Below are 14,977 nucleotides of genomic sequence, written 5' to 3' on the forward strand. Positions count from 1 at the left end.
GAGATGAGATAAGGGGTTGTAGCCATAACAGAAAAAGCCATAGCAATGCATTGGTCATTACTGTGATTATGTGGGAGACTACAGCCGTGCAAAGCACAGCTGTAGGTATATGAAAGGCTGCGTGAAAGATCATGGGAAATGGATATATACAGGGGGGGTAGGTGATAGGTGGTACCTACTGATGTAGAAGAGGTGATGAATGCCACTGTTGCAAAGTATATAACAATGTGTGTGAAGCTGGGATGCATAGGCAGCTACAGGAACGAATATGATGGCGCTGAGAATAGGGACAACAGGAGGCATTTACGAAGAGAGATGTATAGGGGTATGATAATAGCTGTGGTATATTTGAAAAAGGTGGTAGTTGAGTATTAAAGGGGAAAACGCAGGAAATCTCTATGGAAGAGGTTGTGGACATACTGGGAAGAGTACTGACAGCAAGGTGTTGTGGTGCAGCAGGTGGGAAAGCAAGTGTGCAGGGTATATTGTATAGTGCAATAAGAGAATGGCAGGTAAGTGGTGTATAATGCATAGATGCATTGAATATGATGGTGAAAGATGGCTGAACATAGACTGTTGCAATAGGGTGTAAGTGACTGTAATGGTTACAACAGATGATAAGAGTAATGATAAGTGGTGGGAAATGTGGGAGCATAAGGAATGATAGGTGTGGTATGTGGATGGGGGCTGTTGTAGATAAATGGTAAATATATTGGGTATATAACAAGGGGAAAGTGGTAATAGGTGATGCATAGTGCCATTTGCAGGTGGAAACTGCAAACGGTTGTGGTAAATAAGGATAATGGATGTTGTGAGATGAGTTATATATATATATATATATATATATATATATATATATATACAGAAGTAAGGAAGTACTGTATACCAAATACTGTATCATTTCTATGACCCAAGTAAAACGAAACCACAAAATATAATATGTAAAATTTGCTCAGTATATGTGCAAATGAATATTTAGGTATGAATGGTAAATATATATATATATATATATATATATATATAGTGAAGGACTAGGCCTACAGGGATGCTGGAAATGGAGGTGATGCTCAGGTAGGGCAGTAGGTAAAGGTTATGATATGGCCTGAAAGTGTAAATGCAGGGGATTCATAGGAGTGTGAGGAAGACAATCAGCTGCGGCAATATCCAGTACTGCCACAGATGGTCACCAAGGGGCCATACTATTCTCAAAATGGCATTACAACAATGCTTTAAGCACTGAGCATGGTTGTAAGTGCATGAAAAGGGACTAACTGCGGATGGCTGGACAATGCAAAACAGGGAATTTCTGAGCCAGAGGGCATAGCTGGTGAGGTGCCAAAAATGGTGACTATGTAGGCTGGTGCACAGGTGCATGAATCGACGGTGATGGGAGGATTAGTGTTATATTGCAGCAATGTCTGAGTGACAAACAGGTGATAGAAAATGCAGCGAGAAGGTACTGTTGGCAGCTGGAAGTAACAACATCATAGATTTATTGGAAGCATATGGTAAGGAAAATGAATTATGCAAGAAGTAGGAGATCAAAATTTTCCAACACTTATGTATGAATATCAAACTTAGGTTTCAGAATTTTTCTATCAACAACAGAATACAAAACAAAAAAAAATCCATATCATCAAAGAAAAAAAAATTGCCCTTCGATACAATTGAAAGATCTCAACTTTTTTTTTAAACGAGCCAATTATGTACAAACATGATTGTGAACTGGGAGGGTAAAGCTTTCTTCATTGCCCCTTTTTTTTTGCAAGCATGGATACACTTAATAATACTAATAAAACCTTTCTTCCAAAATATGACTGAGAGACACCTATTCCCTTCTGAGTTGGCAAAACCATGGAGGTTTTAACAGGACATAGATAATAAGAATGGTAAGATTGCAGTTTTTTTTTATCCTTTTTCTTTCCAAAGATTAGGAAGGGAAAGATCCCAGTCCATCTTTTTATTCTGATGCTATAGTTCAAACAATGGCCAGCACTGTTTGTGGCTGCATCCCCTCTAATGTGCTATAGGTCACTAATGTACAGGTAGACAATGAAGCCCGTAGATCAATTTGTGTTGATTATCAATGTCTATAGGCTGAAAAATTCAGAACTGAACATCTTGATCAAGATTATATTAACTGAAATGGATGATTGGGCTGAAGAGACAAGGCTTAGATGCCCAACTTTGGACTATATGACTCCAATGTATAGGAAAGCTACGCTGGAGTAGGGAATGCACCTCTAAAGCAAGGAACACTATGGTAACAGATGAAAATATGAAGCCTTAACTTGAGACCCAAAGTCCTCCCAGGGCAAAATCTCCTTAAACATTAATGAACTTGGTGAACCCAGATAACTGATCATCCGGGTATAATTACTTTCTTTTTTTTTTTACTCACGCCTTGACCCAAGCATTGAGAGATATTTTGTTTAAGACTCCCAACACCCTTCCAAACTCCACCAATCAAAATAAAGCAATTAGGAACGTAACGTACATTGACTCCAGAATTTAGAACAAACATTAAATACAAATAGAAAAAAAGGAACAAATGTTAAAAAAAAAGAAACAAATGTCAAGGAATGAATTGATGCATTTGAAATCAATACGAATGCTAAGAGGGGAAATTTAGAGTATGTTATATTGAAAAAAAATGCCAAAATGAGGGTAAGAACATATAAAGAGGGGTAAATGATGCAGAAAATGAGAAATACAATGCTGGAGATGACAACACTAATGATGATCCAGACAGTTTTGCAAATTCCTAAGAGAACGCCTATTCTGCAGAAATAGAGATGAACACCATGTTGAGCTATTGATGGGTTCGTGAGTGAACACCAACCAAATGGGTTAAATGACAAAACACAGACTCAGGGCGATTCATATAAAATAAAAGTAAATAAAAAAAATGGAATGCATGATAGACAACTATAGTCATGTGATGCTACAAAGATCACGATGATGGTGCGATGCTGCATATTTCAGAAAATCGTGGAATAGTCACAAACAATCAGTAATGTAATGAAGTTAAAAGAACTTTGATGCTAAGAAATGAAGTGTGATGCAGAGAGGAAATCGAATCAGAACAGAAAATAACATATACAGGTAAAATTGTAACCATGAATGGCACATTGAAATGTGAAGCACCAAATGAAAGGCATAGGGAACGATGAGATGAATGATAAAAGAAGTATTGAACTTGAAAACAGCATAAACGAATATCTATCCTTTCATAAACCGAGGAAATTCAATAAAACGAAGAGCAAAAAAAAAAATTGTTGGAATTAGGAAATTCCATTTTTGCTATTGCACAGGGTGGATCGACCGTGCTATATGCAGACCGATCATACCCTTGATGCATTTATAACGAAAGAAATTGAAACAAAACATCACTACGAAACAGAATGAGAGTTTCTTACAAAAAGTTGAAAGAGAGAGAAAGGATAGTTACTTACCTGCAGTTATAGGGAGGTTTTCTGCTTCCCCTTCGGCTTGCTTGGGAAGAAACAACAGATAGTAGGAGGAGAAGGAGAAGAAGAATAAAGGAGAAGAGGAACCGAGAGTGTGGTGGGGTGAAGGCGGATGTCTGAGAAGGGACCCTTGCGTGTCTTTTTAAAGAGGAAAAAGAAATCTCCGGAAGAGGAGGTTGTTAGGCATCGACGGTGGATGTAGGGTGCGCGATGGAGGGAGATTGGGAGCGGGAGGGGGAAGCCTTTGCGATCTTCCTTGCAACGAAAAGCCGTTAGGCTTGTTTTCAATGGAGATCCCATTTTTTATGAAATTTCCAAAAGAAGGTTTTTATGTTTTATGGTTTTTCAAAATAATGAAAGGCCATTTTTTTTTTCTAAAATGCTTTCTTTACGTTTCTGAGAGAAGTTCTAAAAATGCAAGGAAATTTTAGGGAAGCGGGACCCAAATAAGGTTTTTGAAAGTTTCTTGTAAATGTTTGTTTTAGAAATTTAAAGATTTTCTGAAAATGAGGTTTTTGAGAAATACTGGGTTAAATTTGGGAATTGTTTTTCATAAACGGGTCCGGGTCCAGAGATTTTGACAAAACATTAGATTTCAGAATCTTAAATTGAGATTGGACCTTGAATTGAAAAAGACCTCTGAGAAAACATAAGGAATTTGATTTTTTTGACTTTTTTTGAAGAATAAGAGATTCGGGTTCAAAATTGGGATCTGGATATCAGATCTGGATCCAGGATTGGGTCAGATACGAACATTGAGCATGGATTTCAGTGAATCTGAGAAATGAATAGAAATTTGGTTTAAAAATTGACCCAATTATTCAAAGATGGATCCAGGGGCAAAAGGGGAAATATTTAGGATTTTTGGAAATTTTGGGGTGTTCACAACATCACATAGAAAACACATACTTTGTATGGGAAACTTGTTTCTCTTATTTGGAAAACATATTTTCCTTACATTTATTGCTACTTTTCCTTAAATAAGGTATTTTTTTTTTCAATAAAAAGTTGATATATATATATATATATATGTTAGTCAAAATCTTAATTACTTATTTTAAAAAATGAATTTTGTATAATTTTTAATGTTAAAAGAATGAAATGTATTGATTGAAATTAAAATTTTCAAAATTTATGTAATTATATTTTTTCTTATTTCTTGATTCTATCTAAGCCTATATGACATTTAAATACTTTATTTATAATATAATATTTTATTAAAAATAAGCTCACTATGAAGTCTTTTATGTAAAGTATAACCAACTTTATAATGGTTTTATAGTTATAGTCAATGTAATCATATATTTTGTAAAAAATATATTTAACTACTTATCACAATTTTAGTAAAAAATATAGTTTATATAAATTTATAATATTCTTTATGCATATTGTTCATATTTGCACTTTTGCTCCACACACACACACATATATCATGTTGCTCATTTTTTATGAACTTTAAAAAGTCTTGTTGAGTTGTGCTTAGGGTTGTCAATAGGTTGGATTTGTGTCTGATACCCAACCAGACCCAATCCCAAATATCTTGGTTCGAATATTAACCGGTCAACCCGAACCCAATACGAGCAATATGATGGTGGGAGAGGCCGTATTCAGGAATACACAAATTTCAGGCCTTAGCTAACTTGTTATTCAGTTTCCAAAGTAATATATGCAACTGGATACCTAGTTGTTGTAACTATGTTGCTACCATGCTTGTGAAAATGGATCCAATTGGTACCAGTAGGAGGGTATTTGAATTCAATTCTTTCATATTTATTTTCCTTTTGTTTGGTTTTCAATGAATTGTTTAAATTTTTTTTATCCTAGTTTATTTGTTGTTGCACTATTATTTGATTATTGCTTCAAATTTTTGTTTTCTTGTGTTATTGTGATTGATGGTGGTGTGAAGTAAAGCTTTCAGAGAAGGAATGGGTGATGGTAACATTGTTTTAGCCTTGGATGTTGTATTGGCCCAGTTTGGTTGTTGTTGTACTTATTTTTTATCATTTTTGCTGCACTATTGTTTGCCCGTTGCTTCAAACTTGTGACTTCCTAAGCTATTGTAAGTTGTGTGGTGGTGTGAAGAGAAGTTTTGAGGCCATGGAAAAGGTTAACCTATATACTTGATTCTTGTGAAGCTAGATGGTAGTAATTATGAGTATTTGGCTCAGTTTATGATGGCGGTCTTAGAGGGTCGTGGGTACCTAAATGGTACAAGTGAGAAACCTAAGCTAGGGGTATTTGATAAGCTGATGAAGGAGTGGAGGATTTGTAATGCGAGGGTAAAGTCATGGATACTTGGTTCAGTGAAACCATTGCTATGAATCTTGCCAAATTCCAAAAAGCAAAGGATGCATGGGCTTTCTTGGAACAAGTGTACAAACAAAAGAATTAGGCAAGAGAATATCAGTTAATGCAATAACAAGTTAAAGTTGAACAAGTCCATTGAATTTTTTTTTTCTGATATTCAACAATTGTGGGACTCCCTTACATTTAATTTGGTCCAATGAGAAGTATACCAAATGCAAGGATTGCAAGGAGTTGAGCAACAAAGATAAGGAGAGGACTCATGTTATTGAATTGTTGATGGCCCTAAGACCTGAGTATGATAATGTGAGAAATGGCATTCTACATAGAACCTCTACCTTCTCTCACCTAAACCATTTCTGAGCTCATATCAAAGGAAACCAAGGTTAAGTCTCTTGGTACTCGATCATCTAAGGAGTTAGTGTTGGCTGCTCTTAGGTAGAGAGGAATAAGAGGTGGAGTGTGTAGCGTACATGGTCAGCTAGGACACAGAGAGGAGACATGAGTGGCATGAGATGCCACTATTGCAAAGAATTTGGGCATATGAAGAATACATGCCCATCTCTTAAGAAGTTTGGAGCAGCTTCTAGTATTTGTACTTCTGGTGGTTTAGGGAGGTGAGAGGACTCTGGGGAGAGAGGGTGCAGTCCCTTCAGTTGCAGCTACTTCTGGTCCACAACAGGCCACTCACTCTCAGTTGATGTAGGAGATGCATCAAATTCATCAACTCTTAGCTCAATTATCCATTTCAGCTGCCTTTCTTTTTCTTGTTCAGTCATCACATGATTCTACTTATGGTAGTGCTTTTGCATGTACTCTTAACATGCATTCAAGTTGGAGCTTCATGTCACATGATTGCCAATGAGCCCTTGTTAACCAATTGTAGACAATGTGGAGGAGCATTTTGCACGAGTCTATATTAATGTTTCAAAGATTGGTTCTATCACATATGCTTTTAATTCAAAAAATAAGTTAAACATTTACGAAGTTTACCTTGTTCCTTCTCTTATTATGAATTTAATCTTTATTGATCAAATTACTCAACAAAATTATAATGTTATTTTCACCCCTATTGATTGTTATGTACAAGATCAATCTATAGGCAGGAAGATTGGGACCCGGAGTAGAAGCCTCTACTGTTTGCATCATCTTGATATGAGTCTACAAAGGATGGTGGAGTCGAGTCTTGGTGTTGCAGTTTTGGATCCAACAGTTTTGTGACATTGTTGATTAGGATATATTTCGAGTTTGAGGTTACAATATGTGATGCCTCTTGATATAAGGGAGTCTATAGGCTTAGAGTATGACCATGTTAAACGTTGTGAGAGTTATAAACTGGTCAAGAGTTATGCACTTCCTTTTGTATCTAGTGAGATTGAGTCTAGTAGGCCTTTTGATCTTGTAAACTCTGATATCTTGGAGGCCTTCTCTTGTGGGGGTTCTACCTATTATTTTACCTTCATAGATGATTGTACAATATTTACTTGGATATATTTTATGAAATACAAAAGTAATTTACTTGGAGTATTTAGAAAATTTTCTATTTTTATTGAAACTCAATTCTTTACTAGAATTAACAACCTACAATCAGATTCCGGGGGAGTCCCTGTGATGTTAACATGTGTCTCTCTATATATATAGACACACTAATGAAAGCACAAAACTATTGAGTATAAATCAGTCTTTTCTTTAAAATTTTACAATTTTTTGTAGATCAAATGTTACACATTTGATCTAGATAGTTTGTTTAGTAGGAAATATGTTTTGAATATTGTGATTATGACAAGCAAGCAGATTTTGAAAGGGATTTAAAAATCGACAGTCCACAATGTGCCAAAACTTCATAACTCAAACAATCATTTTTTTGCGTGGAAAGAACAAGATCCAAAACTTAATCCTTAGCAAACAAATCATGTTGAACACATCTATGTGTTTAGATTGAGTTGGTACAGCTTGCACCCATGATTTCTATCTCAAATAGTTCTGTACCTTCATTAGTACCAAATATTTTCTCATGAGTGTGTAACAATTCTCAACCATTCGTTCATTCTAATAACATGCACAATTGATTTGAGGACAGAATATTTCCCTCAAAATGGTTCCTTTATAAGTTCTATATTGGTTTTCTTGTCATTTGTTAAATATATATATTTAATTTGAACACCTAATAACCAATCTATCCTTTCATAAAAGCCGCTTATCGTTTTCCTAACCCCCCCCCCCTTGCTTACTGGTTGCCTACCAAATAGTTTCCAGAATCCAATCCAACATGGGTACCTGCATACCTCTATGTTTCTATGACCCTAGATGATCTTAGGTTGGGGCTTTTATTTGGATTTCAGGTTTTTATTGAGAATTTTATGTTGATTGTTTCCAACTTGAGGGATTGATTGATTTGTTTGGTTGTTTGTTTCTGTGCATTGGTGGAGTGAAATGATGGCATGCTTTTGGGTGATTTTGGGATTATAAGTGGTAGGCTTGCGGTTGGACAGGATGACTGTTGAGAAGATGAAAACATAGATTTTCTTTAAAATTTGATGGCTAGGTTAACTTTTTTTCATGGAGGACGAGGAAACCACCCATGGAATCAAAGATCTAGTTGCACTGGCTAAGCCTACTTAAGGTCGTCGTCCCGACAATGTAGATCATGATTCAAAACTCATTTCCTATTAAACACTGTAGATCACATCCATACAGTCCCATCTATAAAAAAAGTTTAAAAAATATGCAATGCGGGTGATTTCTACTCATTGGTTCCAAATACTCTCTCTCTCTCTCTCTCTCTCTCTCTCTCTATATATATATATATATATATATATATATATATATATATATATATATATATATATATATATATATATGACGTCCCCATATCAACAACTTTCAAGCCTAAGTCAAATATGAATCCATTTTTGGGCCTCTCTTCAAAAGTCGGATTCAATGTTCCTCCCATGCACTCTGACGAGTAGGTATCGACGAAACTAGCATTTTGTATGGCGTATATACGTGTAGCAAATTTGGAATGGAAGCCCATTTTCATAATTTAACATAAATAAAGATACTGGAATACTATTTTAATTTCATGAAAAAAATCCAAACAAAAGAACTTGGGTCTTCAAGAATTTAATTCCAGGAATTAAGTTGTGGGAATTGAATCCTCCAATTTCCACGAATCCAAACGTGCCACGGTGCCAGTGAAGGGGAAGGATGAAAAAACCATTAAGAGGAAAATCCAAAGAACTTGACCAGGACCGTGCACTGACGCAGACTGACTTGGTTCTAAACCAAAGACAACAAAATGATTGGGTTCAGTGAATGGCCTGCATCAAGGCCAGGCATGGCTGTCATCACATTCTGAGTATCTGAAAAAACCTGGACCAAGTTCTGAGGCATACCTGATCCTAACCTGAATCCTATGAGTTTCGAAAGTATAAGTTTCAATGTCCTACTTCCATCGGACCTGGCCCTTTTCAGTTATAGGACTAAAATTGAACTCATATTTTTTGCAAAGAGTAACACTAAAAATAAGCTGGAAGTGGAAGTGTATGTAGATCCTAAATGGTCTCGTCTTAACTTCTAAACATCATAATGACAAGTTTGAGGTTGATATCTAAATTAATAGAAAGTGAAACACAATTTGGAAAACCATAATCCAGCCTTTTTTTTTTCAAATTTTCAACAGGTTTCCACATGAACCGAGGGGGAAAGAAAACAGAGTTCAGCAAACAAAACAAAATCTTTTCACTCGCTGATATTCCTATTTTCTTTCGCATGCATTGTATTCTTTCAATGTTCAAGTGTATAACTGCCTCTCCTATCACAGAAAAGGAAAGAAAAAATTTAATTCACCCCACTTCTAACTCTCTCTTTAGTAGAGACCTTGGCTGCAGAAGAAAAAAATCAATTCGTCCCCCACTTCCTTATGACACTCTCTTTAGCAGAAAGCTCGGCTGCAGCTGATTCATCAGCTTTGCTATCGGGCAGAGGCTTGAATGGAGGAGTCTTATCAGACAAGTTGGATACCAATGTGAAGAAGTTTCGGCTTCCACGTAGAACATACAGCAAAGAGTTGAAGACAACAGCAAGCACTACATTGCCTTTGGCGATTATCAGATACTGTAGAACAAAGGAAAAACATTAAACAAACAATTATATTTCCGATCAAGGTCCAAGCAAAGCAACTATGATGGAAGTTCCCTCTAGGGTAACAATGATGCATTTAGTCACATGGTCCAGCCCAGCCATTGACTGCCTCCATGAACACAGTTCAGAAATTTAGCATATTCTATAACCAAGCACAGTCAGCTACATGTAATCAACTGTCATTAACTTATAGGAACAGGGACAGCCCTCCAGGAGTCATCCATGACCTAAGATGAGTTGAGAACAAGTGGATCAAGGTCCTGATATATGTCTAGTACTGAAATTTGAAGCAGGTATACAATACTAGAATAGATTGTGAGCCTTGATCAAATAAAATCAGAAAGGGATACAGTACCAAGAAAATAATTCCTGCAACTGTGAGGCTGGTCTGTTGTGTCTCCTTCCAGAAACGCTCGCCATCTGATCCACCAAACCATCCGCCACCTCCAAACCATCCACCCTTTCCAGCATCACCTCCACCACCTCCTTCTTCCCTCTTCTGTATTTCTTTGTTCCATTTTTCGAATTCAGCCTTCTTTCCACCAAAAACACTCTTTAATGCTCTTCTTGCTTGTTCCTTCAGCCAACAGAAAACAAAGCCATCAATACCATGGCCCTTTCCATGGAAGTTTAGCCAAAATAACTTTCAAGCAAATGGAATGTGCTATTTAATAGTCAGGCAAAGAAGAGGAAAGGAGAAAAGAAGGTAGTTATTCTTTCCTTTTGGAATCATCAACTTGACATGTTTTTTCTAATAAGCAAAGAAATGAAATCACAATAAGACTCAATAAACACCAAAATTTAAAAAGATGAAGGGACAGTAACCCCACAATGGAAGGGAATATACCACATCAGGTGACTTCAAATATTCTCATTCAATGCAACAATTCTCATAAAACCAAGTTAACCCAAGTGAAAAGACTAAGGTAAAATGGAATCTACCATGATCAATGAAGTAATTCTCAGAAAATCATATGTAAACTGCATGCAGGCTGTGAAACATATACTTCAAATGTGTAAGGATACGAAAAGAAATGGGTTGTCAATACATTAGGAGCACACACAGAACTAGGCTACAGTTGATAGATTGTTACTACTTGTCTGCACAGATTAAATTGTTAAACCTGACTTCAACTGTTTGCTACATAAGCATTCAGAGATTTGACAAAGAGATTCTCTCATGGAATAGTAGGAATGGGCAAATCCTAGATCCAAAACCAGGGAAGCATGTAGACCCAGTATTCTAGTGAATGCAAAAACCTTTTTGATTAGATGGTTTATGGAATGCTATAACAATCTCAATAAGCTAGTCCATGACAGTGAAAATAAGCATAATGAAACCCATGGATGGTTTACTGGAAAGAATATTGATGACCACAAGGCACGTTTATTAAAGTATAGAATAAAAAAACCAATTGGTTTACAAGGAACGAAAAAAAATCCATCAAAGATTTCTAAAAGCAGGTTATCGATGGCTGAGAATCACAGTACAGCTCGAAGTATCGATTAATTCTGCAAACAGGTCACACTTGATCAATTATGATCTCAATTGTGTAAATCAGGAGGTTTACATTATATTCTATGAGAAGGGGAATGGTCCCACCCTTTTTTTTGTTAGGTCCCGTTAGGACCTTTCGAAATCATACTTTCAAGTATTTTTTGCTCGATCTGTACCGTTAGATGTGTTTATCATTGTTGACTCAATAAGGAGCATGCATTTGATTAAGATTTTTTTTGTCAGATGTTTATTTTAAAGAGGCAAAAAAAATCAATGGTTGATATTACACTATTTACATTTTTACATCAAATCAATTTGAAAGAAAGCTTGTTTCTTAGTAAATAAACAATGATAAACACATTTAACGGATCAGATCAAGTAAAAAATACTTGAAAGTACCATTTTTAGAGGATCCTATCGAAAAAAGGGGTAGGACCATCCCCCTTCTCATATTCTATTATCCTGTCAGACAGACAGGTTCAGTCCTGGTTTTGGACATACCTATATTGCCCAGCCTGTATTTAGGTCTCGACTAGACTGATCCACATTGAGTTATATATATGTCAGAATTATTTGTGGCAGAATATAGCATGTAGGACCCTCATTTCAGTGATTATGCATGTAGATTCAAACATGTTGACAGCCCAGGTAGCCGGTAGGAGACATAAATAGCATCAATACAATATATGTAGTAGTTATATTCTTATATAATAAAATATCAAGGAAAACGCATGTTACCATAGTAATGACATCATAATCTCTCTTGTCATTATAACTTACAAGTTTCACGTGAATTTCAGATTCCAGCAAAGATACAAGTTGATGTGAAGTTGATGCTTTCTTGTTTTAGAAAGGCTTGATGTACTAAATAAAAACTTCATAAAGAATCATGAGGTGTGGCACTTTCCCTTCTAATATTTGAATGAAAAATATAATAAGCCCTTTAAAAGTTCTTGTCATTTACTCTGAAACAGGAAAATTTCGCTTCACTATCTTAAACGGCTAATGCACAAAAAGGTTTTGGCATTTGGCTGATAAATAGTATTCCGGGCACCTTTGTCTTACTACCACATGTTTCAGCTCTCAAGCCTGCAATACATTAACCCAATCTAGTGAGTGTCCCCATTGCTTCCTTTGAATAATCCCTTTTCAAAGTCGCATTTGTTTTTCAGAGTACTGTTGTTATTGTGGTTGCACTTCTTCCTTATCTACAACACTACATTTGTTCTTCCATCGTGAATATAAAAGCTGTATATCATGATCTGGGGACTAGTGATGACAAACATCTTATATTACAAAAGGAACTACTGCAAAAACAAAGCCCAAACCCCATAAATATTGATCAGTGGCACACAATAAGGCTCAGTAAGTCAAACCAATTTTGTTTGTCACAAGTTACAACAGTGCAAGTGTGCAACTCGACAGGCTCCTGAGTTAAGCAGGAGGGTCACAAGCAGAAAATTTGCATCATTGATGGGGGGAAAGAACTCATAAAAAGCTAAAGTGTTGTTTTGGGGTCTAAGGAACAACTGCAACAAAAGAATCAAGAGACGATTGTCCAGTAAACTACTCAACTCAAGCTAGTTTCTAAGGAAGAAAAATAATAACATAACAAAAGTCTGAGTGGCTGATCAATGAACACGTCAAAAAGAACCATTTTCAATCAAATGATTTTTTTCCACTCTCCGAAATCATAATTCTGGTTCCTTTCTTCATATTCCAATGTATAGAATCGCTTGTTCAATTTCAATGACTTTGCCGTATTCAACGACTCAAGCTTTTCCCATAGCTTAATTCTTGCATCTTCATGCAACACATTGTATAGGATTTCCTTGGACATACAAATTCGAATCATATTGATGGTTGTTTTGTAATGATAAGTGCAATTTTCATCTTACATACTAATTGTTTTACCCAAGTCGTACACTTTGACAAACCTGACTTGTTCTAAGGGCGTCTCTCTCTCTCTCTCTCTCTCTCTCTCTCTCTCCTACGGCCATATAGAACAGTCAAAACAGCGAGCATAAGGGCACCAACTAGAATAAAATTAGTCCAGGAATGAAACTCCACAACCCCTAACCTACCATAATCCGGAGTTAATTGATTGAATAAACTAATTAACGAAACCTGCAGATATTTCTCGACCTCACCGAGCCAGAAAACAAACCAAAAACGGAAAAGGAACAGAATTCTCGACAACCCACCAACAGATTTGAATATGGAAATGGAAATAGAGAAAGGTAGAAGATGATGAACAGAAAACGAGGGAGGTAGACCAATATTTGTTAGATGTAAGGCGGTATCACAAAAAATGGCGAGGAAATGTTACCTGTTTGTTGCTGGTTCGAGGTAGGCTTGAAACATCATTTGATGTTGCCCAAGTTGGACAAGGCCTCGAGTTTAAGGGACCTGACTCAAGCTAACTCAAACCCAGGCCAATAAGTCCTGAGCCGAGCCCGAACATTTCAAAAGCCAGTCAGGCTTTCATGTCAGGTTCTGGTTCAGACTGGGCCAGACTGGCCCAACGTCCAAATCTAAGTTGGGCACTCACAATAGAATATAGGCTCAGGCAGGCTAGGATCAGGTTATTCCAAGCCTAGTCAAACGCACCAATTACAATTGCCAAAACATATCTGATGGAAACCAGCACCGTGGTTTATACTTGGTGTTTGATTCACAGACAGGGAAGGACAAGGGCATGCTGGTGTCCTGTCCTGTCTGAAGACAGCCTGTTATGCACATACGACACGCATTTTTTCAAAAGGTATCCACACTGTCCTGTCCTCCCTGTTCCAGGGGAGGGCAGAACAGCGTGAGATGGCAAAAGGCATCCCTTTGGGATGCACAGGACACAGTGTCCTGCCCATCCGTGACCCACATTTGCATGGGCGCATGTGGACCCCACACGGCAGGCATCGTGCGGACACTTACTCTGGTCAATCGTGGCCTTTGACTCCTAAAATAAGCCTATTAAAGCCAACTTGTGAATGATTTGATAAGTGACAATATGCAACAAATATCGATGATAATTTTGAAACTATTGTGATTTTATCATGAAAGTCTCCCAGAATGTATTGATGATATTTTGAAAATATCATGATCTTTAAAAATATTGCTTATTTAATTACGATGATAATAATGCAACAAAAAGTACTTTTTTATATTTTTATAGCATTTTAATTATGGGAAAATATATGGTGGTCATACGGTGGTAGTTTGCATAGATCTAGCCACCAAATGGTAAATCCAACAACACAGATGTGTTAGGAATGATTTATTTAGTATATTAAAAAGTTTTATCGTGTTTAATACACCATAAGATCAAAAGTGGGAGGGTGCAAATCAACTCATGAAAATAAAGGTGGTTTAAAATGATATAAAACATCATATTTGAGTAAACTTTAACACATGAAAATAATAAATAGAATATGCAAAACATGATCCAAGGGTTAGATTTTGCTTTTGGAGCTTACATCAATGTAAATCAAGTGTGTACCACCATAGAAGCACCCTTTAATTATTTTCATTTTCATCATTTTTTTATTTTTTTATTTTTATAGAA

The 14,977-nt window shown here is 36.4% G+C and overlaps 1 long non-coding RNA gene across 1 annotated transcript; it reads right to left on the minus strand.

The window, feature by feature from the left end:
• Positions 1-9,410: 9,410 nt before the first annotated feature.
• LOC149838013 (uncharacterized) lies at positions 9,411-10,533 on the minus strand. Its single transcript, XR_016432154.1, has 2 exons — positions 10,273-10,533; positions 9,411-9,890 (listed from the first exon to the last, which is right to left on the minus strand). It is a non-coding gene; the product is annotated as an uncharacterized LOC149838013 (long non-coding RNA).
• Positions 10,534-14,977: the final 4,444 nt, after the last annotated feature.

This window comes from Nuphar pumila, chromosome 5, assembly GCF_984573655.1.
Source record: "Nuphar pumila chromosome 5, dmNupPumi1.hap1.1, whole genome shotgun sequence".
In the NCBI taxonomy this organism is placed as follows: Eukaryota; Viridiplantae; Streptophyta; class Magnoliopsida; order Nymphaeales; family Nymphaeaceae; genus Nuphar; species Nuphar pumila.